The 25,829-nt window shown below is 35.3% G+C and overlaps 1 protein-coding gene across 3 annotated transcripts in view; it reads left to right on the top strand.

Moving 5' to 3' along the window:
* The window catches only part of LOC123710702 (IQ motif and SEC7 domain-containing protein 2), a 144,078-nt gene that overhangs the window by 27,262 nt on the left and 90,987 nt on the right, over positions 1-25,829 (top strand). Inside the window, exon 3 of one of the 3 annotated variants that reach the window (XM_045662798.1) lies at positions 19,322-19,368. The exons of the other annotated variants lie outside the window; for them this stretch is intronic. The gene's annotated coding sequence lies outside the window, so the exon portion shown is untranslated. The remainder of the gene's footprint in view (positions 1-19,321; positions 19,369-25,829) is intronic. 3 annotated transcript variants of the gene reach the window in all.

The raw sequence follows: 25,829 nt of genomic DNA, 5'->3' as shown, positions 1-25,829 counted from the left end.
AATTAAAAACAAAGATTTGTCTCAGATTGTCAAAGATCCTATATCAGCAGGAGCCATGGCGGCATTTTAATAAATAATAATATTTTATTAAGAATCTCAATTAGAAATTTCATATCCAGTCTTAAAATATTTATTTTCGCGTTGCGAACAAATACTGTTACTTAGAAATTGGAAAAATACTCGAAATTCCAACCGCATTCACATTGCTCAGAATCCAGGCCATTTCACGATTCCTTACGATGTAAAACGCTGTTTATTTTGATATCAAACACAAGGAACTCTTCATTCCTTTGTAATACCTTTAATCTAATAAAAACATTAGGCGAATCTATTATTTTTAGGAGCTGGATACGTAAAAGCTTCATTTATGCACATACATTTTTGTTTGTACCTGTGCCTAGGCTCACATATCATACATTTCATGTCGATACAATATGAATCTGGAGGAACGACAGTGCGACCGCCATGTCGACCACGGCGGTACTTTTCTTTTCTCGAAGCAGTTCATGCCATTTTCGACTCCATATAACTTCGTTGTGGATAAGCCTGGGTTTTGTTTAAAAGCCATTTATCCAAAACTTTTTATGTTATAAATGAACTGATTGTCTAAACCATTTAATTTAATATAACATGTATTTCTTGTGTGATTGTGTTTCCAAGTCAATCTTTTTCTTTTAAACATACATTTATAATATTGCTTTGGTCACTATAAGATCTTGTTGCTAATTACGTAATAACTAAGACTGAAGGTCCCTTAAGTAGGGACTGAATAAATTGACCGACTTAGTATAACATGGATCTCACACGGTAGAAGTAAGTTTATCTTGCGATGTTTCTGTAACCAGATCGTTAATAGATAAATTATACCTCAAAGAAAAACCTTTGGTTGGAACTCATCAAGTCGTATCCCAGTTATCTGTGATATTACGTCCCGTTGGCTCATTGTTTTCCCGATTTGGTTGCGTTGGCATATTACTGCGGAATGGTTTTTTTTATATATAGAGGTTCTTAATAATTATTACAGTGAGTAAAACTATAATTATTTAGAACACTATCACTATTGGCTGCGAATTTGTTCGCGAAGAAACGTGTTTTACATATATATATAGTCTTTGCACACTAATTTAACATTACGATCTAGGCTAACTTAAAACAAATAATTAATTTTAGTCTAAATTTGTTTATTAAAAAGGATTATTAACATAAAAAATAAGGGGAAAAGATGCTATTTGTGTGTATTTTTTTATCCACTAACCACTGCTTAGCACTTAAGACTAACACTTACACTAATTCACTATTTCGAATGGTTCGGCCTTCCGTTCTCTAGGCTCGTGGTATCAAGAAGTTAGATAGCCTCGACGTTCACCTGTTAGTGGAGCTTTTGTTAATAATAAAAAGGTTTAGCGTATAATAGCGGGTAAAGAACTGGAGATACCTTTAACTTGAATCACCTAAGCATTGATGCATTCATACCAATTGCGTGTTATATTCAGTAAACTATTATGATCTTGAAAATTTTGATTTGGTTTTACTAAATCGCACTGAAGTATTGACAAATAAGTATTGGCTCGAACCTCACCCCTACAGTTAGCCACCCTCAACGATTTGTCAGAGCCAGACTTGCCCCAGCCCATAAAGGGATTTGAATAATCGAAATGAGCCGGAAGTGATATTGCTACTGGGCATACGGTATATTGGCTGTTAAAAACAATTCATGTTTGTATTTCTATAAACTGATTCTTTATGGATAATCACAAAGGTTGTGATAGTAATATGGATGGTGAGATCGAAAACATTACTCGCAAGTATAGTGCGTTTCGCTTGCTTGTGATTGGTCAACAGCATCGCTAGTCTAACGGACACGTGACACGGTACATTACGTGTATTTTGGGGGATAAAAAAATAGCGTACTATACAATGTATACTATAGCAAAGTATTAATAGGGATTTGGCCAGACTCCAGTATGACTTGATGTCCTAAACAACCCCCTACTACATCCACAGTGAGTCTCCAACGCGTTATTTTCTCCATGACTCCCGTATGCCGAAATACCTTGACATTTTATCGGACTTCGTGAAATTCACTTAACTACTTGTATTTATTAGAACTGAATTCATGACTTAGTATAAAAACAAAATCGCTTCAAGTAAGAGAACAAAATACTTATCGATTTAAAACTATTAATATTCTGAGTAACTCCTTCCGGATTAAAACAGGGGTGTAAATTTGTCATGTCATGTCGTAGCTGCTAAATCAATATACCTATTATGATGGATTTTTTTCAAAGTTTAAGTTATGGCCGAAATTTTATACGGACTGTTTTTATTCTAAATAGGTATTATGTCTATCTGTAACACCACGAAGCTACTCATAAAAGAGAAAGTTGTTGAATATAAGATTTAGTAGTCTTTTTAGAAACGTTTATAAAAAAACAATGGTGTTTTCCACTTCATACAGTCACGACGAACGTCTTAAGGTACGAAGAAAAGGTTTTACTACAGAGCTTAGAGGACGGATTTAAATACGAATAAACACTATTATATCGTAGTCGGTGTAAGTTTAAATTTACAAAATGTACGAACGTTGGCCAACTTATTTTTGTACCATAAGTTATGATCGGAGCTTTGTTTTTGTTTTTTGGTAAGAATAATAGATCGGTATAATACTTTCAAAGTATTATTCGTATATCTATATTTATATTATAAAGAGGAGCGATTTGATTTGTTTCGAAGTACTGGACCGATATTTTTACCATAACCCTACGTCATCTCTGATGAATTAGGCTATAGAAGATTTAAAAAAATGGTATGTTAGTATAAACACGTTAGTGTAACCTAAGCTGTGAAATAAAAAAATCAACCGCATACTCTGCAGAAATTATAGACAATAGAGCAAAGTATCTACAAGAACGCTATATAATGTCTTATAAAAAATATTTTCATTTAAAAGTCTATTTACCGAGAAAAGCTTCAGGCTATAGAACAGGCTATGACCGAAGTAATGCGGGTATGTTCAGTTATATATGTTTATATTAACAAGCATTGTTAAATCATTTCGGATTACATAAATTTGCACACTGTTAATATTTAACATAACTAAAGTCAAGTTTTATAATCATTTTGATATTTGATATGTGTATTGTATGTATTCTTGTGTAATGTTTGTCTGAAAAGAAATCGTTTAGCGCAAAGCAAACAAAAACTTAAATTAAATAAATTTTTGAACGTTTACATAATACTTGAAAGCACTTGGAGAGATTTCCTCGCCCTGTAAATTACATGCATCGTTTTTTTATGAATGCAACCCAAAAACATTCAATAATAAACTCTATTGTATCGCAATTAAGTTCAAAGCACCTTGTCCAATTAATTCAAAGGATATTACACTTTAAATGTATTAGCAGTAATGCGTCTATTGCTTGATATGGGGCTTGAAATGGAAAATTGCTCCGGGATTTGCCCCACGCTGGGCGCTAGTTAGCGGCGCCGGCAATATACGCGTTTACTTTTCCTTATTGAAAATCTGATAGTTATTTTTATATTTTGACTGGATACGATATTGTGTTGGACATTCCTAAATGAGTTACACGTGATAATAACATAATAAACAACGCAACGTTCCGTACCTCAGCCACGTGTTGCGCCAAAACCGCTAACACCTCCTTTAATTAATTATAATACAAATCTAAGATGAACACCATGGAAAAAAAGTCTTGGTAACGTTACTGCGACTGCAGAAGGGTTGCTGGCACACGTCGAGACACGCTTCATGAGACTGACGGCCAACCTCCAGTATTGGAGAGCGCCCAGAAGAAAAAAACCGCGTAATACTGGAATTGTAATTTGACCTTATTCTAGTGGACCCGACAGAGGTCCTGTGACATGTGTTAAATACAGAAAAAACATCTAATTGTTAATCTAAACCATTCTCGAATCCACTTGACCAAACACATTTCGTCAAAAACGTTCCAGCCGTTGAAGAGTTTAACTACGCACACAAAAGATTTATATATAAAAAGGTTTTGTAATGTGAAAAACATTGGTTAAGTTAGGTTAGAAATTGTTACAGTTATTCACGACGTAAAATCAGGTATAATTTGATAGTTGTCAGTCTTAGATCCATAGTGAGAAGCGCTAAAACTACAAACATGAATTGAATTCGGTTATTATGAAAAACCAGTGACTAGTGTTGGCCTAGTGGCTTCAGCGGGCGACAATCATCTTTGAGGTAGATCCCCTTGTGTGTACCAATGCACTTTCTGTCTGCGCAGTTAACATTCGCTCGAACGGTGAAGGAAGACATCGGAGGAAACCGGCTTGCCAACTCAAAAAGTCGACGGCGTGTCAGGCACAGGCGGCTGATCACCTACTGGCCTATTAGATTGACAAACGATGTGACTTGACATCATGAAATAGATACAGAAATCTGAGGCCGAGGCCTGAAACGGCGCCTGTGGTTTTTTTTATTTTGAAAAGGCATTTGTAGGTACTGAATTTTGTTAAAGGTTTCAAACGAGCTTTATTAGTACGTACGTAAACGTAAATAAACTGTCGTTTATTTAATTAATTGAGGCATTGAGTAAGCAGACAGAACTTATAAAAATAGTTACACAGTCTATATGTCATATTTTTTTCATACATTAAAGATTAATGTTTACTCATGGAAGTTCCATGACGGGCCTGAAATGTAGCTGCTAAATAGCGCGTTGTCTCTTTCTGACAAATAATTCGCTATGTGAAATAGGATTACATTATTAGAGTTTACGAATTCGTTCCAATGTGCTAGAAATTGATATGGTTTTTATTGACGTTGATATTAATTAAGGCTAATAGTACGTAATTGTTAACGTCCGTTTTGTTATTATATGTTAGCGAATTTAAATATCTTTCTTACTTTTGGATTTTATCTGTTGTTTTACATACAAATTCCAATTGTTTTGCGTCTCTTGCAAGTTGATGTATGTAATGATTAAACCACCTAGAAGCTATTGCTCGTTGTGATAAGTTCACCACTGAAGTTTGTTTTATCTTGTATCTTATAGCCAACGGCTATAATACGTTAAAGTCAAAGTCCTTCAAAACAAGTGCGTACCTATTTCTTAAAAGGCCAGCGACGCACTTGCGAGTCCTCTGGCCATATGAGTGTCTATGGGCGCTATTACTTAAATTCAGATGAGCCTCCTGCCCGATTGCTGTTAGTGGCGCTAGAACCTTGGTCTCAGATGATGTTGTTTCGTGATCATTTTAATAGTAGTTGATCAGGCGTGCCTGATACTCTCCGTTTGATTTTTATACTTCACGATGTCTTTACCATATGATGCGAGTGTTAAAGGCCCACAAAGAAAACCCTACAACCAGGAATTGGGAGTTGCTACAATCAGGCAAACACTACTATTATATATCTTATAGTCTTAGATTTTATTATTCTATGTCATAAGCCTATTGTCTTATTGTAAAAAAGTTTTTGTTTAGTTTACATAATTAACTTAGATAAATGAAGCGCGCTCCCTGCTCACTGACCCATATAGTGTTGACAGTTTATTGATTTTTTCCAGCCACGTGTATACAAATTATTATTAGATGTCATACAGTTTTATAATAATTGATAAATGACCGCATTCAATAATAGACCTGGCGTACTGTACAAGTTGCACGGACTCTAATATATCGTTGACATATCGAACGACGTTCAGTTTCGCGGTCATTTGGAGGGAAAGGCTAAATTAGCCTCCAAAATGCTTGGTGTGCTCAGCAAGGCGAGACGGTACTTCACTCCGGGCCACCGCTTGCAACTCTATAAAGCGCAAATACGGCCCCACATGGAATACTGTTCTCACCTCTGGGCGGGGGCTCCCCAGTACCAGCTCCTTCCACTTGACCGTATCCAACGAAGAGCGGTTCGAATCGTCGATGACCAATCCCTCTCCGAGCGGCTCGATCCTTTGGCGTTGCGTAGAGATGTGGGGTCACTCTGCATCTTCTACCGCATTTACCATGGAGAGTGTTCAGAGGAGTTGTTCGGATTAATACCTGCAGCTGAGTTTCAGCATCGGACGTCGAGGCAAAATACAAAATTCCACCCGTATCACCTCGACGTCCGACGTTCCACGACTGAGCGTTTCTCAAGGCAATTTTTGCCGCGCACCACCGCTATGTGGAACCAGCTGCCCACTGAAGTATTTCCGAACCAATTCGACTTAGGGTCCTTCAAGAAAAGAGCGTACAAATTCTTAAAAGGCCGGCAACGCACTCGCGAGCCCTCTGGCATTGAGAGTGTCCATGGGCGGCGGTATCACTTAACATCAGGTGAGCCTCCTGCCCGTTTGCCCCCTATTTTATAAAAAAAAAAAAAAAAAAAAAAAAAACTGAAAATGATTAACCATTTCATATATAAGTGATCACAATTTACACAATTTTTTACTCAAGTATTGGTTTTAACAATTCAATTCATAAATCCAAGAACCTGCCAAAACGCTTCTTTAGCTAAGATGGCGTAGAGCTAACCTAGAACGTGTCATGCTGGCTCATTATTATTCGTAAATTACACAAATTATTCGAAACTAAATTCCGAAACCAATTATAATTATTATTTAAATCAATTATTAACAAACAATCGGTGATTCGACAAATCTGTCATCGTTTTATCACGTAACTGACGTATAAAAATCAATATTTATAATTATGAATTTTATCATAAATTGATTATCATATTGTACGTCTGTCTGTAGGTACTAAAGACAAAACATAATATTTACTTAAGGCTAAGAAATTAATTACACACAAGATTGGTATCTTGATAGGTTGGAACTCTTAAGTGGAACACCTAAGCGGCCCTTAGAGGCTTTATAACGATTTCTACATAGGAACTTGCGAGACAACGACTAACTGTGAATATTTGATAATATTCTTAATGAATGCCTCTCTTTGGCTCTCCCCTCTATCAAATTTAATTGATAAATGTCTCAAAAAAATCCCTTCAATGTCCTACCAGATTCGTAATCGTAATTCAAGTTCCTCACATCAACACCAACTATGCAAAATCTCTGTTACCTATCTATAGCTATCTTAGTTAAATATGTTTAATATTTTTTATTGATATTTCCTTTCGTAATTGTTTGTATATATATTTAGCTTATCTTTAGTTTAATTAAAAAATAAATGTATGTAATTTAATAATAGAAAATCGATATTATGCACGGCGTATTCAAACAAAAAGTCCTCTTTTTAATATCCTTAAGCAACGCAATATATGAATAGCACTCTTAAACCCCAAGACAACTTCTCTAGTAGTAATCATCTATTTGTACTCCATATAGTGATCCTAGTGTAGAATGAGCCCCTAATGTAAGGAACAAAAAGCGTTCGCACGACCCGCAGCGCTAATGATGTGTCGCAGACGCCAAAGAAATTTCTATGAAACGCTTTGACACCTCGCTCCTAGAATGAATATTCTACGTCTTTTGAAAAAAACTCTATACCAATATTAGCTTCATAATGGAAAGAGCGACATTAACCTATTGTTTTGATCTGTACCAATGCATTTTGTTTTATGCGTATATATATATATATATATATATTCTTTGGCGCTATTTGCGGCGACGGTGTTAGGCGTATTCGCTACTATGAAGAACTTTATAACATCCTTGACGACGCCAACTTCTTCCAATTCAGAAAATGTAAGAGGCTCAAGTGGTTAAGACACCGAATAAGGGACGATAAGGACCTTACTGAACTCACAACCTGGTAAGAGAAAACCCGGTAGACCGAAGCTGTTGCGAAGTAGATTGCGATGGCGAAATATTTATTTATTAACACTTCATTACATTACAATATAAAAAAAAATCAGAAGGAGGGCAACTGGCGGCCTTATCGCTTTCGAGCGATCTCTTCCAGGCAACCGCTATAAGCATTTGTATATAGGCAATATACTTAAGGTGTCTAAGGCCCGCAAAGGGCTGTTTAGCGATTGATATGATAATTATATAAAAAATACAAGTGCGTTAAACAGATGCAGATTATCATTACATATATAAAGGGATATGTTTGTTATGAACTCATACTTTATCGCATTAAACAATTCCCTAAATAATGGGTGTGACATAGTGACCTGTCAAGAGTTGAGCGTACGTCCAATTAGCGTGACCCCGGGCAATCAAACAGTTTGCGTTGTGCGTACACGCACGTCCCTTTATACTGTAGGGCCATTACCAGCGCGATATATTTATGAGCTCGACTCTGGCACTCAATATTTTTAATAATTAATACTTGTTTATATATATGTCACAAGGGGGTACGAGACTCACCTGAAGTTTAATGATATCCGCCTCCGATGGACACTTTCAATGCCAAAGGGCTCGAGGCTCGGGCTTTAAAGAATTGGTACGCCCTTTTCTTGAAGGACCCTAAGTCTGATTGGTTCGGAAATACTTCAGTGGGTAGCTGGTTTCATATAGTGGTGGTGCGCAAAAACTGCCTTAAAACGCTAAGTTGATTTTAATTGGAACGACTGACGTCGAGGAATTTCGCATTCTGCCTTGAAGTCCGATGATGAAACTCAGCTGCAGGTATTAATCCGAAACACTCCGCTGAACACTCTCCATGGTTAATGCCGTAGAAGATGCAGAGAGACACCACATCTCTACGCAACGCCAAGGGATCAGGACGCTCGGAAAGGAACTGGTCGTCGACGATTCCAGCCGTTTTACGTTGGGTACGGTCAAGTGGAAGGACGTCTCAATGATAACGAAATACCATACGTTATCAAACGCTTGTGTACTTTGAATAACTTAAACAATATGGTCATATTGTTATATAATTATTCAGCACCTCCTTTCTGTATTCTTTACAATTACTACATGTTCCGTTTCCGCCTAAAATCTCCTGCCTTTTGCTTTATCCTTTCTTGTTGTATAATGTATTATCTTCTTCATAATCAATAATAATATTAAGATGTAATATGTTTATGTACATATTTTAACTAGCTCATCCCTTTGTTAATTTTTTCTCACGTATAGTTTTCGAACCTTTTACTTGATACTAGCATAAAGTTAAAACTACTGCCATTATTAAAAAAAAGAACTTAAAATTCAGACAAACAAAGCGTGACTTGGAATCATTTATTGAACGCGTGTATGATTTAAGAACGCTCTATTCATTACAAAAACTTATTCTGCTGTGTCTTTGCAAGCTCGATATTGGGCTCTTAAAAGATTTATATCTTAACTATGAATATTGATTTCGAATTGGTATAATTAACAAAAACGCTTTATGATATACAAAATTCTTTGTCTGTTTTTCTGGAGCGTATATAAATAGTTTTGTTGGTATTCCGACATGGGAACAGGCGACATATAACTGGAGATGTGAAAAACTTGGATTTTCAAGATTAATACCACAAACAATTAGCGACTGTAATTATTTTATATGTATTTTATCAATATAATAACTCCGATCGAAGTATTACCTTTAATGATAACTTAATAGGGTGGTTAAGTATTATTAAATTTTCTAATTTCCGCGCTATTTTCTCAATTTTCTTCTCCTGACAATAACAAAAACAACAAAACAAGAATTCGCGAAATCAGTCCAGCCGTTTAAGCGTGATGCCGTGACCAAGGGGAATTAGGATTCATTTATATATATAGATTACCCGTTTCATGGCCACGTATTGCGTTGTGATTGTGCCTATTATGACTTAAATGAATTGACCCGTTTTACTCTTGAATTGAGTTTTTACGACTCTGAATTGTTGATTTTGAATTTATTTGTCAGGCGTAAGGCTATTGTTTAGTGTTTAGTATTATTTATGTCGAGATTTTTTTAATTGCCAATGCGAATTCCGTTTCGCATTTATATAATTGTTTTACGTAGCCTACCTTTTTAGTAGCTACATACCACAACCAACGATTTTGCTATGGAGACTTCGTTTTCCTGGAATAGAACCTAAGTATGTCAATTTTTTTTATTTTTTTTCTCTATTAAAACCTACTTTTTATTTATTTATTTAAAAAAAAATACTCGACTTTTAGCCGTCTTTGATTTTGATTAGCATATGTAAATATTTTTATTTATGTCGATATTTATTCATGTAACTAGACATTATAATCAAAATTTAAAAAATTATAACAATAAAATTTAAAAAGTTTGGCTCTGTGGCAGTGTATCTTTAACGCTGGCAGCATTACCTTGCTGTATTTGCATACTTATTCGTTGAGCGAGGAAAGCACCAGCTCTGGGGTCACTGGTACTATCTACCAGACCTAAACTCAAATCTTTAATTAATGCTTTGCACTTAAACCTCACGGTCCAAGAGTCTCTACTCCAAAGGAACAAAATCGAAGTTGTTAATTGTGCTTTAGATTAGATTAGATAAAGGAATACATGCAATGGTATTTCAGTGCTTTTGAAAGCCCTCTCAGAGCTTTTAAGAAACTTTTCTAAACTTGTATCTTTAACTAATAGTAACTCAAAAACCTATATGAATAACACTGAATTTTATCAGTTTCTCTCTCTCTTCAGTCGATAACTCATGAGCGTCGTGGTCAGCAAGGAAACATCTGGAGTGGAAAACCTGTTTCCATCGGTTTCTATCCAGTGCCTCTCTTGTTATAGGGTATAGTTTTGAGGCCGACGAGTCTTTCAGTTATATGTATGTAACTTAATTATTTTATATAATAATACATTAATTATTTTAATATGACCTACTAATTTGATCATACAGTGATTGTATCTCTTAAACATGTGTGTTAACTTAATATTAGGCTCATTATTGTCACCTGTTGCTCACAGGCAGTGAGCACGCGCACCACCGGATGTGACGTTATACCGCTGGGTCGTTGGGGTGACCTCCCTTTCAGTTGTATTAAACTTAAATCCTTAATTATTGTATACTCATAATCTTTGTTTCGTTTAAAAACAAAATATTTCGTACCCGGATATACGGATAGCTTTGTATCCTCTTACGATAATGAAAAAACTAGAAAAATAAATCAAATTATTCTGTAATTAAAACACTAAGTTTTAACTGGTTATCAGTAATTCAAATTACATTAAAAATCCGTAGAGTTACTGTAATGTATGGTTACTATCGGGCTTATACAACATGTGTTCCGCAAAACGACGTGCCCTGACTTCGCTCCTCAATCGGAAGCATATCCCTGATTTAATTTAAAAAACGGATATTGATTTCTATTCCGTTACTCGTTATAACGAACACGTAACGAATGTGGGGTGTCGTAATATTTTGCTTGGATATTATGCGATAGCTTTGTTTAAATTATATCGTGTGACACTTTTTTTTGTAATATATGTTGAACTATCTGTTATAAAGTATTTTTTGTGGAGAATTGCGTAACCTATACCGCGATTGTCTGGTAGTTGAGGGTTGTATGGGACCCGCACTGTGCATACCCACTAAAAGTTAAATAATCGAGATGTATCTTTTCACTTTTTATTTTTAATGTATCATCTTATTAGTTTAGTTTTTTTTTGTTCCTGTTTAGTTTTTGTCTTAATAACATGTATTTTTGCACTTCTTGCCTATCTTATGTAATTTAATAATTTTTTTTTCCTTTACTCACAGTGGTTGTCTGGGAGAGATCGCTCGAAAGCGATAAGGCCGCCAGTTGCCCTCCTTATGATTTAATTACGTTCATTTTTTTATATTGTAATGTAACGAAGTGTTAATAAATAAAACCTCACGGCGCCACCAGCAAGCCTCGAAGCAGGATATCAACGGCATCAGCGTAGCCTTATCCGCATTACGCCTCGAGTTCAACTGTTGAAGTCACAGCTGTTGGGAGCTGGTTATTGATGATGTGAGATAGATGTTTTTTTTTGAACTGGGCAAACTCACCTGATGCGTAGTGATACCGTTGCCCATGGACAGTCAACGCGAGAGAGCTCGCGAGTGCGATGCCAGCCTTTAAAAACTCACATCGGCCGTAATGATACTAAAAAAAAATCGCTCTTTGACGTACTCGTGAGATAGAAGGTTCTACAATGAAGATCTTGCATTTTCGTATGAAACAAATTTACTCCTCATCATTCGAAACCTTAAACTTAAAACTCGTCAGAGTGAGAGTGATTTTGATGACATTATACATACAAAATGACATAAAAGAACGTGACATTTGAATGATGAAACGAAACGTTTGTCTTTCGCGTTTTTGTTATCATTAAATATATTTTGTTATGTTATTCTATAAAATTTAAGTATTTGTTTTGTAAATCAATTTGATTTATGCATATAGGTAATGGACTTCACTTATAAATATCAATATTAAAAAAAATTAGCCCTAAAATTACGTTATATTCTTTTGGTGCCTCTCCATTACCGGTTGGCCGTCAGTCTCGTGAAGCGTGTCTTGTCTTGTACCAAATGCAACTACTCGTCTGCGATGGCGGTACCCGTCCAGACCAAGATTTTTTTCGTCCGACCAATACGCCGTTAAACCTTTGACTTAAAACATTTATTGCAAGCTTTCAATAAACTCTTTTCTATACAAAATAAAATACAAATTGATCAAATGTATTGCCCATTACAAACCTTCATCAATGTCACTTAGGAACTCTAAAGCGGGAATCCTACTGACATAGCTAAAATATACAATCCTTGCTCAATTTAAACTGTGATTGGTTTTATTAGGTGATTGCTGTCTGAGTTAGTATTTATCTTTTTGCAGTGTGTGACACTTTTCAATAGTATTACTCAAAATTACACAATCTGCCCAAATACAGTACGATTAATATCGTTAATGGTCCTTCGGTTTTAGTACAATTTTACTGATTAAACTGTAATATAATAATTTTTAAAGTTACATAACCACATGAAGACATATTAAAATTTCTATATTTTGTTTTACTTTAACAAATAAAAATATCAATAAAGATCTTCTCGTTTATCTTTTGGGAAGCAAACGAGCCTACCGCCCAAAAAGAGCAGTCACCGCAGCCCATGGATATCGATTATTAGTGCGTTGACGGCTTTTATTAATTTAATTTTTTTTCTTGACTTTAATGGCCCTAAATCTTACTTACACTTGTAGGTCGTATCTATCAGGGAATACGCCCACCGGGAGTAGAGTCCACAGTGCGTTAGTTCGCAAAAGAAATTGTCAAATCTTCATATTTATATAATTAGTTGTTACGATGTGTCCGTTGTGTTTCGATGTATAAAATCAGATCCAATTGCCCTATTAAATTACTTATTATATTTGTATATAAAACATATAAACGCTTGTTACATATATTAAAAGTTCTATTAACAACGTTATATTAATTAATGACAACATACTTATATCGAACACTAGTATGCAAATATTAAAGGCCCTTCAACCTGAATAGTACAGGTACCAGTGGTCGCCCTTGTTCTACCAAAATAGCATAGTACAGGTGTTGAATATTAAAACAAAATAGCCAAGGTTACTGACACACTGGGAAGTACACTTGAGTCTTAACCTACATTTCAAGACGGCTTTAAGAATTGAAAATCTAAGAATTAACCAAATCTATTATCTATCTATATCACTTTAGATTATAATTATTTTAATTCAACCACCCTTACACCCACTCGTGCCAAAGTTATATTTTTTAAGTTTAGTTAAATATAGTCATCTTTATAAATCTGAAAATTTTCTATCCCCGATGGATGGCTGGTCACCTTTTACCACCGCATTTCTATAGTCCTATTAGTGACCTCTCACCTCCTCACACCTCTCATCTCTCAACTCTCATGTGACAGTTTTTGTTACCTGTATTATGTATGTGATAAACTGTATGTGTGATGAAATAAACTTAATATTGACGACTGAGATTTTTCAAATGCATGCCTTGCGACTAAGAATTGCTGCATCAGACACAGGACAAGATACGCCTCACGAATCTCACTGCCAACCTCCAGTAATGGAGAGGAACCAGAAAAAGATTACATGCCTTGCAATCGATACTATTATTAATTTGTCGTAACCCAGGACCTCCATTGTGATACCAAACGTTTCAGCATTTAAGTGTTAACGAGTGCAGTAACAAATACACTAAATGATTGCACATACCCTCAAAAAAAAGTTATTGTTGTTAAGGTTAGTTTAAATGACACAACAACAAGGACGAGGCACACAGTTCCTGTCAAATCAAAACTACCCTCATATTCACGAAACAATAATCTTCTACCTTCATTATAAGTTTTTAATTAGTATTTTTTAGTAGTTATTAAGTACATATATTGTTGTCTTTGCCTCTCTGTCTTAGTCTGTTTTTATTATAAGAGCCGTTAGAATTACAAACTAAATCTTAATACTGAAATATAGAGATATCTGTAGTTGTGAGAAAAGTCGTATCCGGAAGTAAATAAACAATGCACAGTATAGAACTGTATGTTAGCGGGTGCCACCCTTCGTCTACCTGTCTGGTATGTTTCCGCGATGTTAAAGCAAAACAACTTATTTTTAAATTATCAAGTCAGTGATTACAGTTACATTATTTTCGGAATAACAAAAGATAATATTAAGAAAATTCTACGACTCGTAGAAGATCTTACAAGTTGGTCTATTGATCGCGCCAGCTTCATCCCTGAGGTTGTATTTTTGAACCTCGCGTGTGCAATAATAGTCTTTTCATTCTATATGCGCATTTAATACTCGCTGGAACGGTTAAACATCGTGAGGAAACCGACGCTGAATAAATCGACATACTTAAAGTTTTTCTTTAATATAGAACATGGGCAAACTGGCAGGAGGCTCGGCTCACTTGATGTTAAGTGATACCATACACTCTTAATGTCAGAGGGCTCGCGAGTGCGTTGCCGGCCTTTTAAGAGTTGCTACGCTCTTTTCTTGAAGGACCCTGAGTCGAATTGGTTCGGAAATACTGGTTCCACATAGCGGTTGTGCGCGGCAAAAATTACCTTGAAAAACGCTCAGTCGTGGAACTCGATGAAACTCAGCTGCTCTGTACACTCAACAACTCCTTGAACACTCTCCATGGTAAATGCGGTAGAAGATACAGAGTGACCCCACATCTCTACGCAACGCTAAAGGATCAAGCCGCTCGGAGAGGGATTGGTCATCGACGATTCGCACCGCTCTTCGTTGAATACGGGCATGTGGAAGGGGCTGGTCCTGGGGAGCTCACGCCCAGAGGTGAGAACAATATTCCATGTGGAGCCGAATTTACGCTTTATAGAGTTGCAAGCGGTGGCCCGGAGTGAAGTACCGTCACACACCAAGCTTTTTGGAGGCTAATTTAGCCTTTCCCTCCAAATGACCGCGAGTGTGTTAATGAAATGTTTTAAATTTGTGTTTACACTTTACTATGGCCTTTTGTTTCTTGAATGAAAATAAAAAAAAACATAAGTAACCAGAAAATCTATTTTGTTCTTATTAAACTATGATATAGTTTCTCTTCTTTATTTTATAATCACGTAAAATGTGTCTTATTTAAAACGTTGTAAAAGCTAATGTTTTTCAGATTAATAGAATCTCCAACAAATCTCCAACGAGGATAAATCAGATTATTCGCTGAACATAATTTGATGCATGCATTTAATTACTTTAGTAGCGGATAATCCGGGAGTGCACTAGATATTGAGTAAAAGCCCCATGTTTAACAGGGCCGTGAGTTTATTGTTCAGTTGAGAGTGAAGGATTTTAATTTTTTAGTGCTGGGGTTGAACGACGATATTGTATACATGTTTTCGTATACAATAATGTTTCGTATACATTTTTATACAGATGTATAGTTTGAACATTTTAAAACTTAATTCGCTTTATAACCTAATCGAGATACAAATATCCTAAATACATTGGTATTGATTCTAGCACGCATTACGTTACTCGATACGATGAGAAAATTGTCGGAAAATTTGGCGCCGCAAATATATAATTTTTTTTTAGAAAAAATCGATGTCAATTCGATCGCTAATTAAGATCGAAAAATGTTATTATTAAATGCATAATTGCAGAAATGGATATTTCAAAAACCACTGAACCCATTTTGATAAAATATGGAATATGCTGTAAGGTATTTGCATGATTAAATCGGTTTATTTTTATGTTTTAGTTTCTGAGAAATTTTGAAACATACATTACTTTAGAATACGAGCCTGGAAGCCTGAATCTCATCTAAATATCAACCCATTTCAATAACGTCACATAGGCCAAATTTATAATGTTTGATGGTCCAGATGAAATCTCAGTAGTGGAAGACAGCAGTAATATTCTTGTATTATTCCTTACCTCACAAATCCTAAAAGAAATTGGGTATACAAATACATTAAGCTGCGGATAGGCTCTACCCGGAAGAACGCTACTAAAGGCGAAATTCTCGCTTAAAATAAGACGGGAACCGCAACGAAAATTGGCTGAACCGTCACCCGCGAGTAACTAAAAAGTATACAAGAATGAAATAGGTCGCAATCGTGGGATTACTAAAAGTTAAAATGTAGCTGACCCGAGATTTTTCCACTAAACACTTTGTCGACTTTGGGTTAACGTAAATGTTAGTGTAATTTTTTTAATTAGATGCTGAAATAAAAAGGTGGCACTCTCGCGAGCCCTCTGACATAATTACTGTGTCTGATGTTGCTTAACATCAGACGAGCCTTGCCCCATGTTCTATAAAACAAAGGAAGCAATTGCATTGTATTAGGATACGTTCTAGTGTTTATATATGCGATTATCTGCCTGCCAATTATAAAAAAAATCTGTACCTTTTTAGGTCTGGACCTCAGATTTCTGTATCTGTTTCATGATCATTTGTTAATCTAATAGGCAAGTTGGTAATCAGCCTTCAAGCACAGAAGGCTCTATTTTGGGTCTAAGGCTTCCACACAATGTTTTCTTTACCGTTCGAACGAATGCTAAATGCGCAAGAATGAAAGTATGTTTGTGTACGGCCCGGGCTCGAGCCTACGACCTTAGGGATGAGAGTCACACCATAAAGCTACTAGGCCGTCCCTACTTGAATTATCTATCTATCTAGGTGTACATATACTTGCTTCTACGCTGAACACTGTGAGGACACATCACGGCATTCTATTAAAATATATTAGGAAACAGAAATCTAAACGTCCCAACTGCTTTTAAATTAAATAATATTTATGTAAATGATTTATAAAATTGAATTTAAGTGGATAAGAAGCAATATTTAAGTATTTCGATTTCTCACTTGTTAAAACATAATGTCGCTCCGCTTCGCACCTGAGCCCGTAATGGGTTTTGTTAAGTATTAATTTGTTGAAGCAATGTGTAAAATGTGGCATATCTAAAAATTTGACATCTTGTATAATACATATATGTATTGATGTTAAAATACAACATATATAAATACTTTGTTAGTTGAGAAATCTTGTATAGTATAATTGTTAAGAATTAATTTGTTGAAGCAATGTGTAAAATGTGGCATATCTAAAAATTGCTTTAATAATTATAATTGCTTATAATTGCCTTGTACTGTTATTAAATGTACATATAATCATTTTGCTGTCTTTCCTGACAAAACTAATTGAGGCATACAATGTGTTAATACTCTCTTCAGACGGTAGCTCATGTGGAAACACCTGGAGTGGTCAATCTGTTTCCACCTGTCGAACGCCTCTCTTATAACTGTGTGTAGTTTTGAGGACGATAAGTTTTTCACTTGATCGGTCCATTTGGTTGGTGAATGGCCACGTGATCTTTTCCCTTCTCTATCACCAACCACCAACAGTTTCTTCAAGTTCTCATCGCCTCTGCGTATTGTATAGCCGAAATATGATAATACAACAGAACATATTTAATACTTTTTTTTACTAAGAAAAACTGTTACAATAACATTGGGAATTGAAATATGATATTGTGGACTGTATGTAAATAAGCTAAATATAAGATTTTGCCTTTTACGATGACTCCAGTAATAAAATCTCCAGTCACCCGAATTTCTTTCTCTCGTAGTTCAAGATCGAACGCAATGATGCAGTTTTTATTACAATAATGGAATTATTATTTTGTAAAATCCTTGACGTGTCGTCTTTAGCTGAGATCCTTCTGAATTAAACGCCGACAAACCATGTGATAGAATATATGTAATACTTTATATTTATAACGCTTAGAAATTTACTTCAAAGCAAACTGTAATAGAGAATCTATATTCACTATTACATCTTACAGAGGACGTCATGTATTGGACAGGTCAATCTTCAACTCAATCTTGCTTCCTACGACATAGACAATATCATATTGTATCTAGTAAACTTTGATGATGTTAAAACTAGGGCCATTTTGTTTGTTGTATGATAATTTTATTGTTATTTCGCATTATGTGGTGAGTTAGAAATACTGTAGTAAGACTTAAAAAGTTTCATAAAATTGTGCATAACAGTATAAAAATATAATTAAAGAATGTAAAACTTTTTAATACATGCCAGCATTGGCTTAAAACTTCAAAGATTACGTAGGCCACAACATCACAACAGCCAACACATCGACAACTCATTGTCTCAAAGACAACCACCATACTTCATTTACTACGTTCTTACAAAGAGCAGTCAATTTAACATCACGACAGATAAAGGTACGTAAAGGACAGGTCAATCATAGTTTCTACGTCAGAGACACATTGAATCTGTGGTTACTTTGGTATCGATGTTCAAACATGGAATCGAATGGTTTTGATTGGAATTTCTTGTCGCAAAAAGTTTCTTTGATTTGAAATCGAATGTGGTGTTTGAATTGGGTTAGTGGCGATTGTGCAATTTGATTAAATTATATAGGTAGTTTTAATTAAATTGAGATTTAAATTGTTTTTTAAAATGGCCAATGCAGTCTTATGAGTATCTTATGAGTAGAGTTTATGTAACGAATGTAGGCCAAGCATTGTATACTATACGTAATTTAAAATCAACACATATTCAATAAAAACAGATTTATAAGATTTTAGCTTTATATATATAAATCTGCGTGCGTGTTTTTAATTAAACTACTCATAAATCGGTCCGATTGTGATAAATTTTATTATTGTTTCAATGGATTCTAGAATTGCTTTTGTTTGATTTTTGTTAAATTTTTGTATTTAACTCACGTGTATAGGAATAAGTACAGCCCAAATTCAAATCCTATTTGTTCTATTCGTAGTCGAACGAGACAAGCTCTAGTAATAACGAATTGATGACTTCGCCCTATATAAGAAACGAAATACCTATTTATAAAAAATTAGGTTTGTTCATAAAATTCCCAAACATCTCTTTAATACCAGCCGTATAATGTGGTCTAGATTCCAACAAAAGATTTTATTACTCCGTGCATTGTTTCATATTTCATTTTTTCAGGTTGTTTTTTTTTTGTTTCAGGTTGGTTGAAACCTAGCTGAAACGGTTTTAATGAAAATCAGGAACATGTGGGTTTGTTCAATTCTATATTTTAAGTTAATTCAATCTTGACGTTTAGTTATAAGAGATTTTATTTAGTTTTAGTATCTCAAGTTAATACATATGTATAATATAAATAATAATTATGATTATAGCATTTTATTTCGAATACTTTTACACTTACACACATTTATATATCTATCTCATTTTTATAATGTATATGTGTGCCTTGTTTTGGCAAAAGCCTCTTCCAAATCCCTACTGTGTCAATCTGTGCCATTTACCACTTGCTGTTTCCTTATTTTGGTCTATCCACCTTCTATGCCGTCTTCCTCTTTTTCGTTTATTGTACCATAGGCGCCAGCTTAGTACTTTCTAGCTCTACTTCAGTTCCTCTTGCCCTGTAACCCGCCCATTTGTTAGTTGTTTGTATAACTCTCTTAGTTGTTTTTATAAAAGATGTATTCTTTATATTATCTATTATTTTCTTTTCCATTATACATTTTACCATCGATCTTTGAAACACGTGTAGCTTTGTATGCTGCGCTTTAGCGGGGGCCCAACTCCATATTAAACACTTTAAATATAATTTACAATTTTATACCATAAGATTTTTTTATTGCGATATTAAATGTTATTGATCAAGTAAATCTAAGCTGGCGTAGTAACTGCAGTAATGAACCGAGGGCCTTATCAAATAAACAGTGTAGCGGTATATTCGCTAATCCGAAAACTAAGAAGTTATTTATACCCGTTTAGATCAAAGGGTTGATGACATGTTGGGTGACGTCAGGGCACGGCTGAGTGGCTTGCCTAATTACTGTGTCAAATATTCAAAAGGATATTTTCGACCCGCCTGAGATACACCAATTTGCTACTTGCTGAATATTTTGCGCGTTTGGTTTGAGATTAATGCGGCATTTGTAAGGTGGAAGTCAAACTGCGTAAGCAGTTTTGCAGGGTATGGATATAAATGAAAGTGTAACTTTTTATGAATAATAATACATACATACACGTTCAAAGTTATTGGGTGCTTCTCAAACCTTAGACTAAGAGTTGACGTCCTACGTTAGTCTTGAATGTGCAGCAAGAGATTTTGCAACAATCACGACATAATTATGTTTAAAACTGAGCGTTTCTAAAGGCAGTTTTTGTCGCGCACCACCATGTGGAAACAGCTGCCCACTGAAGTATTTCCGAACTAATTCTTAAGAGACCGGTAACTCACTTGCGAGACTTTGACGTGTGTCAATACGCGGCGGTATCACTTAAGGCCAGGAGGTTCATGGGCAGGAGCCCATGCTCATAAAAAAGATATCAGTTTGGTCAGGGGTAACTTAGCCTCAAACGTATCTTAAAACCTAGGACGTCCGGCACAGAAAGCTGTTCACGTATTGCCCATAAAGATAAAACAACAACTTCGTAATAAATGTACAAAGATTACACAATTAATTGAATCAAAACAAAGTATCACAAAACGGCAATGGGTATCTTAACTAAAAGTTATATAATGTGTTAGCTTCTAATATTAATTTAATTAAATACTAAACATTTTTATGAAACATATTCTTAAGAATCTTGCTACAAGTGCGCATGTGCAATAGTTACTCATTTGACTCGTTCGGTTGTTTACGAGTTGTTACGAATTGACTCGACCATTTTCCCGAAGTGGGATGGTCGAGTCGGAGGAGGGAGTTGTGATTATAAAAGAGGTTGTGACACATGCGCACGGGCCTTTTCTTTGTACAAGTTTGAAGTTATACAGTTCACGTAAAATCAGTGAAGTAAATTATAGTGAATCAAGTCATCATTGAAGTGTTTAATTTCCTACCCTAAGAACTAAATCAACTACCGCTAACAAATGTATATAAAGATTATTTACATGACACGTTTCCAGTGCTGTCTCAGAAATCGTGGCCAGCGAGATTTTATTAAAGACGCAAAAAAGTATATCTAAATTATATATAAAGACCAATTATACATCAATGTTGGGAAATTAAACACACCAGTCATCACTTGATTCACTATAACTTCACTGGTTTTATATGAACTGTATCACTGTTGAAGGAAGAATGCCCGGATTCTTTTTTTAATGGAATCTCGCTTAAGTCCTTAAGGGTCTTTACAGTTTACAGCTAGGCCGGAATCCAAAGCTTATTCCCGCAACTTGCGCAAGGGCACCGCTTGCGAGACTTGGACCTCGGTTTGTGCCGTCGCATGGTAGTCAATCGCCTGAAGGGCGGACGGAAGGTCACTGGAGTAGGCGAAGTACGAAGTAAAGGCTTTCGGTGAAGTCGGTTTTTTAGCCTAGTCTGATATTGCTTTGCAGTTCGGGCGGCTTCTAATTTGCTACAGTGATTTGATCATCCGGATCCGTTAAGACGTGTCGGGAAGGGGTAATAATTGACGGTCGGGACGGACGGGTAGGGATGATGTTTAGCCTTGTCGAAGTGGCGTGTGGATGCCAACTTCATCCATTGGACTGTGGTAGGGATGTAAGATGCCCGTGCGCAGGTGCCACAGCTTGTTCTATATTATATTACTTTCGATATATCTGACTGGAACATCCTATTGCAGGCGGATGTCCAACGGAAACAAGAGTCAAATGGGACAAATCCGTGCTTATGTCAAGATTCTTAAGATTTGAATTTAATTAAATAAATATTAAAGGCTAACTCAATGGCCAAACGCTTCGACTGTTTCATTATAATTAAAATATATAGATATATATATAGTAGATACACTGTCGAACTGAAATATTAGCAAGGTATGACAATGTTAATTTGCCGCCATAAACACATGCGATTCAACCTGAAGGATGACGTAACATATTCAATTTTCCCTATGAGTCACGTAGTAAGGGCTGGCAGTTTTGAGATAATACACTTTCTGTTACATCTACCCTCATATAGCATCGAGAAATGTTAATATGAATTTTAGTGCTTTTTAAATATTTTAAACATTAAATAAAGTGGTTTATCCTTTGATGTATGGCATTTAAACATACATGGCAATCCAAAAATATTTAAGCCTTTATTCCTTGATATACTATTTACAAAATATACACATAGATACATTATATACTATAAATTATAGTATTAGCTATATTATATCTTTAACGATTTGTTGCATTTATATACAATTGTACATATACAATGAATTTCAATAAATTGATGATGAGTAATACAGCCGCCCATGGACACTCACATTGCCCTTCTGGCAACTCGCGTTAACGGCCTTTTAAGACAATTCTTAACGTTCCAATGTACGTTTCGTTTTTGAATGCAATTTTTGCCGCGCACCACCGCTACGTGGAACCAGCTGCCCACTGAAGTATTTCCGAACCAATTCGACTTAGGGTCCTTCAAGAAAAGAGCGTACCAATTCGGCACTCGCGAGCCCTCTGGCATTGAGAGGGTCCATGGGTGGCGGTATCACTTAACATCATCAGCCTCCTGACCATTTGCCTCCTGTTCCATTAAAAAAAGCTGAGTCAATTGAATTGGTTTGGAAATACTTCGGGGGGGTAGCTGGTTCCAAGTAGTGGTTGTGCGCGGCGAAACTGCCTTCAAAACTGCGTTCAGTTGTGGATCGACGGACGTCCGACGTCTAATGAAACTCAGCTGCAGGTATTAATCTAAACACTCTCCATGGTATATACGGTAGGTAGATACTAAGTGAAATGTGCAAAAAGTGCAAAACATACAAGTAACAATTACGAAACTAACATCTAAAATAAAGTTTATAATGTAAAAAAATGTATCAGAGCCAGCCCTAACGATGTTGTGGCGCCGTCGCGTGATAATTAAAGGCTGTATTGATAACCAACGGTTTTCATTTGAATGCTAAATGAACGAGGTATCGACTGTTTTGTCTTAATCATTTCATTTTTCGAATGCATATGCATGGTATAATTAACTAAAAATGCTATATTTACAACATTCTTTGTTTGTTTTTCTGGCGCGTATAGAAATAGTTTTGTTGGTATTACGACGTATAACTAAGGCCATGTGAAAAATATGGTTTTCCAAGATTAATGCCACAAACAATTAGCGACTTTCATTATTTTATATGTATTTTATCAATATAATAACTCCGATCGAAGCATTTGTTTTAAACGATATTCATTTTTCTTAAATCTTCTTTGACGATATTTGCAACACGCATTCCGTCAATGTTATGTCAAACGTGAAAAAAGTTTGAATTGGAAAAACGCTAAACGCTAATCTATAAAAAAAATGCTCATGATTACTTAATATGGTGGTTAAGTTTTTTTTTAAATATTTCATAAGAATCTGACAATAACAAACACAACAAAAAAATAATTAGCGAAATCGGTCCAGCCGTTCACGTGTTATGCCGTGACCAAGGGGAATGGGGATTCATCTCAATGGGTATAAAATTCTCGTGTCACAATGTTTGTTACCATACTCCTCCGAAACGACTCGACCGATGCTTATGATTTTTTATGCATATTCAGTAAGTCTGAGAATCGGCTTTAATGATACAGCATACAAAAATACATACAACCCTTAACTGCCACCCTTCTACGATCAACCCCTATTTTTTATTATAGTAGATATTATAGACAAAAAAATTACCTGAAAATAATATAGATGGCAAAACCACGTCTGCCGGGTCAGCTAGTTTTTATATATAGAGATATTTTAAATCACGTGATTGGAGTTTATTATTATGGTACAAGGAAATGAGCTTTTCTCCTAAATTACTATCATCTCAACAGGCTGTTTACTCATAGTTATGGTACAAGACCATAATATTTTTGATTTTATTTCTGCACCACTGACTAAGCAAATAAGAATTTCGTGTGCCGGTCGCCAGGTGTGATCAGCCATCTGCCTACTTGTTTGCCTGCACGTGTTCACGTCAAGTATAAATCTATTGCCCAAGGTGGATTTAACATTCATGTTATTATAAATAATCTTCACGTGTGTAAAGACAATGCAGAAATATTAAATAGTGTCCTGACGTTCAGCACATATGGCGTTATAGAACAAATTTTTACGATTACATTCCTTATTGTTAAAGTTCCACTCGAAACTTGAGGGTACATTTTAATTACTATAAATTATTGGCTGGTAAATATAAGTCGGAAATCTGGTTTCAATCCTGCGAACACATATCCTTTTAAAAATTAAATCCAAGGCAAATGTTTCTAACGAAACGAAGAAAACTATGAAATTTCACATTTTTGTCATACGGATGTTAGAAAGAACCGCAAACAGTAAACTAACTGCTATATTATTAACCGCTGTAGTCCCTTAAGAGCGTTTGAGTGTGAACTCCTAAATATTTTCCTATCTCGGTGCACCTCAAGTGAAGAACCAATTATGCTGCCTAATGAGGGCTGTATTAACATAATACCCTCTGATATGCAGATTTCGTCACGACTTTGTCTTTTTAAAACCGTAAAGTTGCCTTTGGCAGGGGCTTGATAATAAAATTTATATGACGTGAATCTAAACTTTAATATATCTTAACTTCAATGAAAGAGGTAACAGTTTTAAACTATGTATATGTTATTGATATGCGAGAATGTTTGTTTTATATAAGGCTCACCTGTTCTTATGTAATACCGACGCCCATGGACACTAAGATGGCTCGCAAGTACCTAACCTATTTGACGTTTATTATTTTAATAAGCTTTCAAGCGTGTGCTAGATTTATTTTCTTTGTACGTTTGTTTACAAATTCCAAGTTCATTAAATTCTTGATTTATATCAGGTAAATTCCAACAGGGAACAGTTCTAGTTCCATTAATGACTTGCAAGTAGAAGTGACTAAAGATGTAATATGACAGCTAACAGATAAAATATTATGTATTGTTTTTTTTTTGTATAATTTCAATATGTGCCGGTCTATTAGGAAGATAGCTAATAGTATATTTTCTATTACATTGTGACCGAAAATTTTGTGTTATGTTGTTTTTACTGAAAATGGTGATAATCTTTAAATATTGTAGCGCTGCAACCTTTTAGGTCTGGATCTCAGATTTGTATATGTTTTGTGTTCATTTGTTTTTTTCTAAAATTCAAGTACATAGCCTTTCAATGCCTGACACACGCCATCGATATTTCGGACGTAAGACATTTAGTTAGGCGAGTGTTAAATGTGCTGCATTTAATAAGGTGAATATCTATTTCTCAGCCGAGGTTCCTACGACCTCAGGAATGAAAGAGGCATACTAAAGCCACTAGGCCAACACAGCTGCTCGTGTTTTATTACATACGAGTTTATTCCCGATTAACTTAACATAAATAGAAAAATATCTCTATTAATAGGTTATGTAGTGTTTTCATAATACAAATCAAATTCAGTAGAGCGAAAGCGTGAAGCATACAAAGAAAATTACTTGTAATGTGGACTCAGATGTATTAAAGATATCTATTCACGAAGAGCGTGGAATGTTCCTAGTTCCACCATTTAGCTAATAATTACTGTGGTCCCCCTTTTCCTCCATCAAAGGTTA

Source organism: Pieris brassicae, chromosome 6 (assembly GCF_905147105.1).
Source record: "Pieris brassicae chromosome 6, ilPieBrab1.1, whole genome shotgun sequence".
NCBI lineage: Eukaryota > Metazoa > Arthropoda > Insecta > Lepidoptera > Pieridae > Pieris > Pieris brassicae.
The sequence above is the reverse complement of the archived record's forward strand: the minus strand, read 5'-3'. Positions and strand labels throughout refer to the sequence as shown.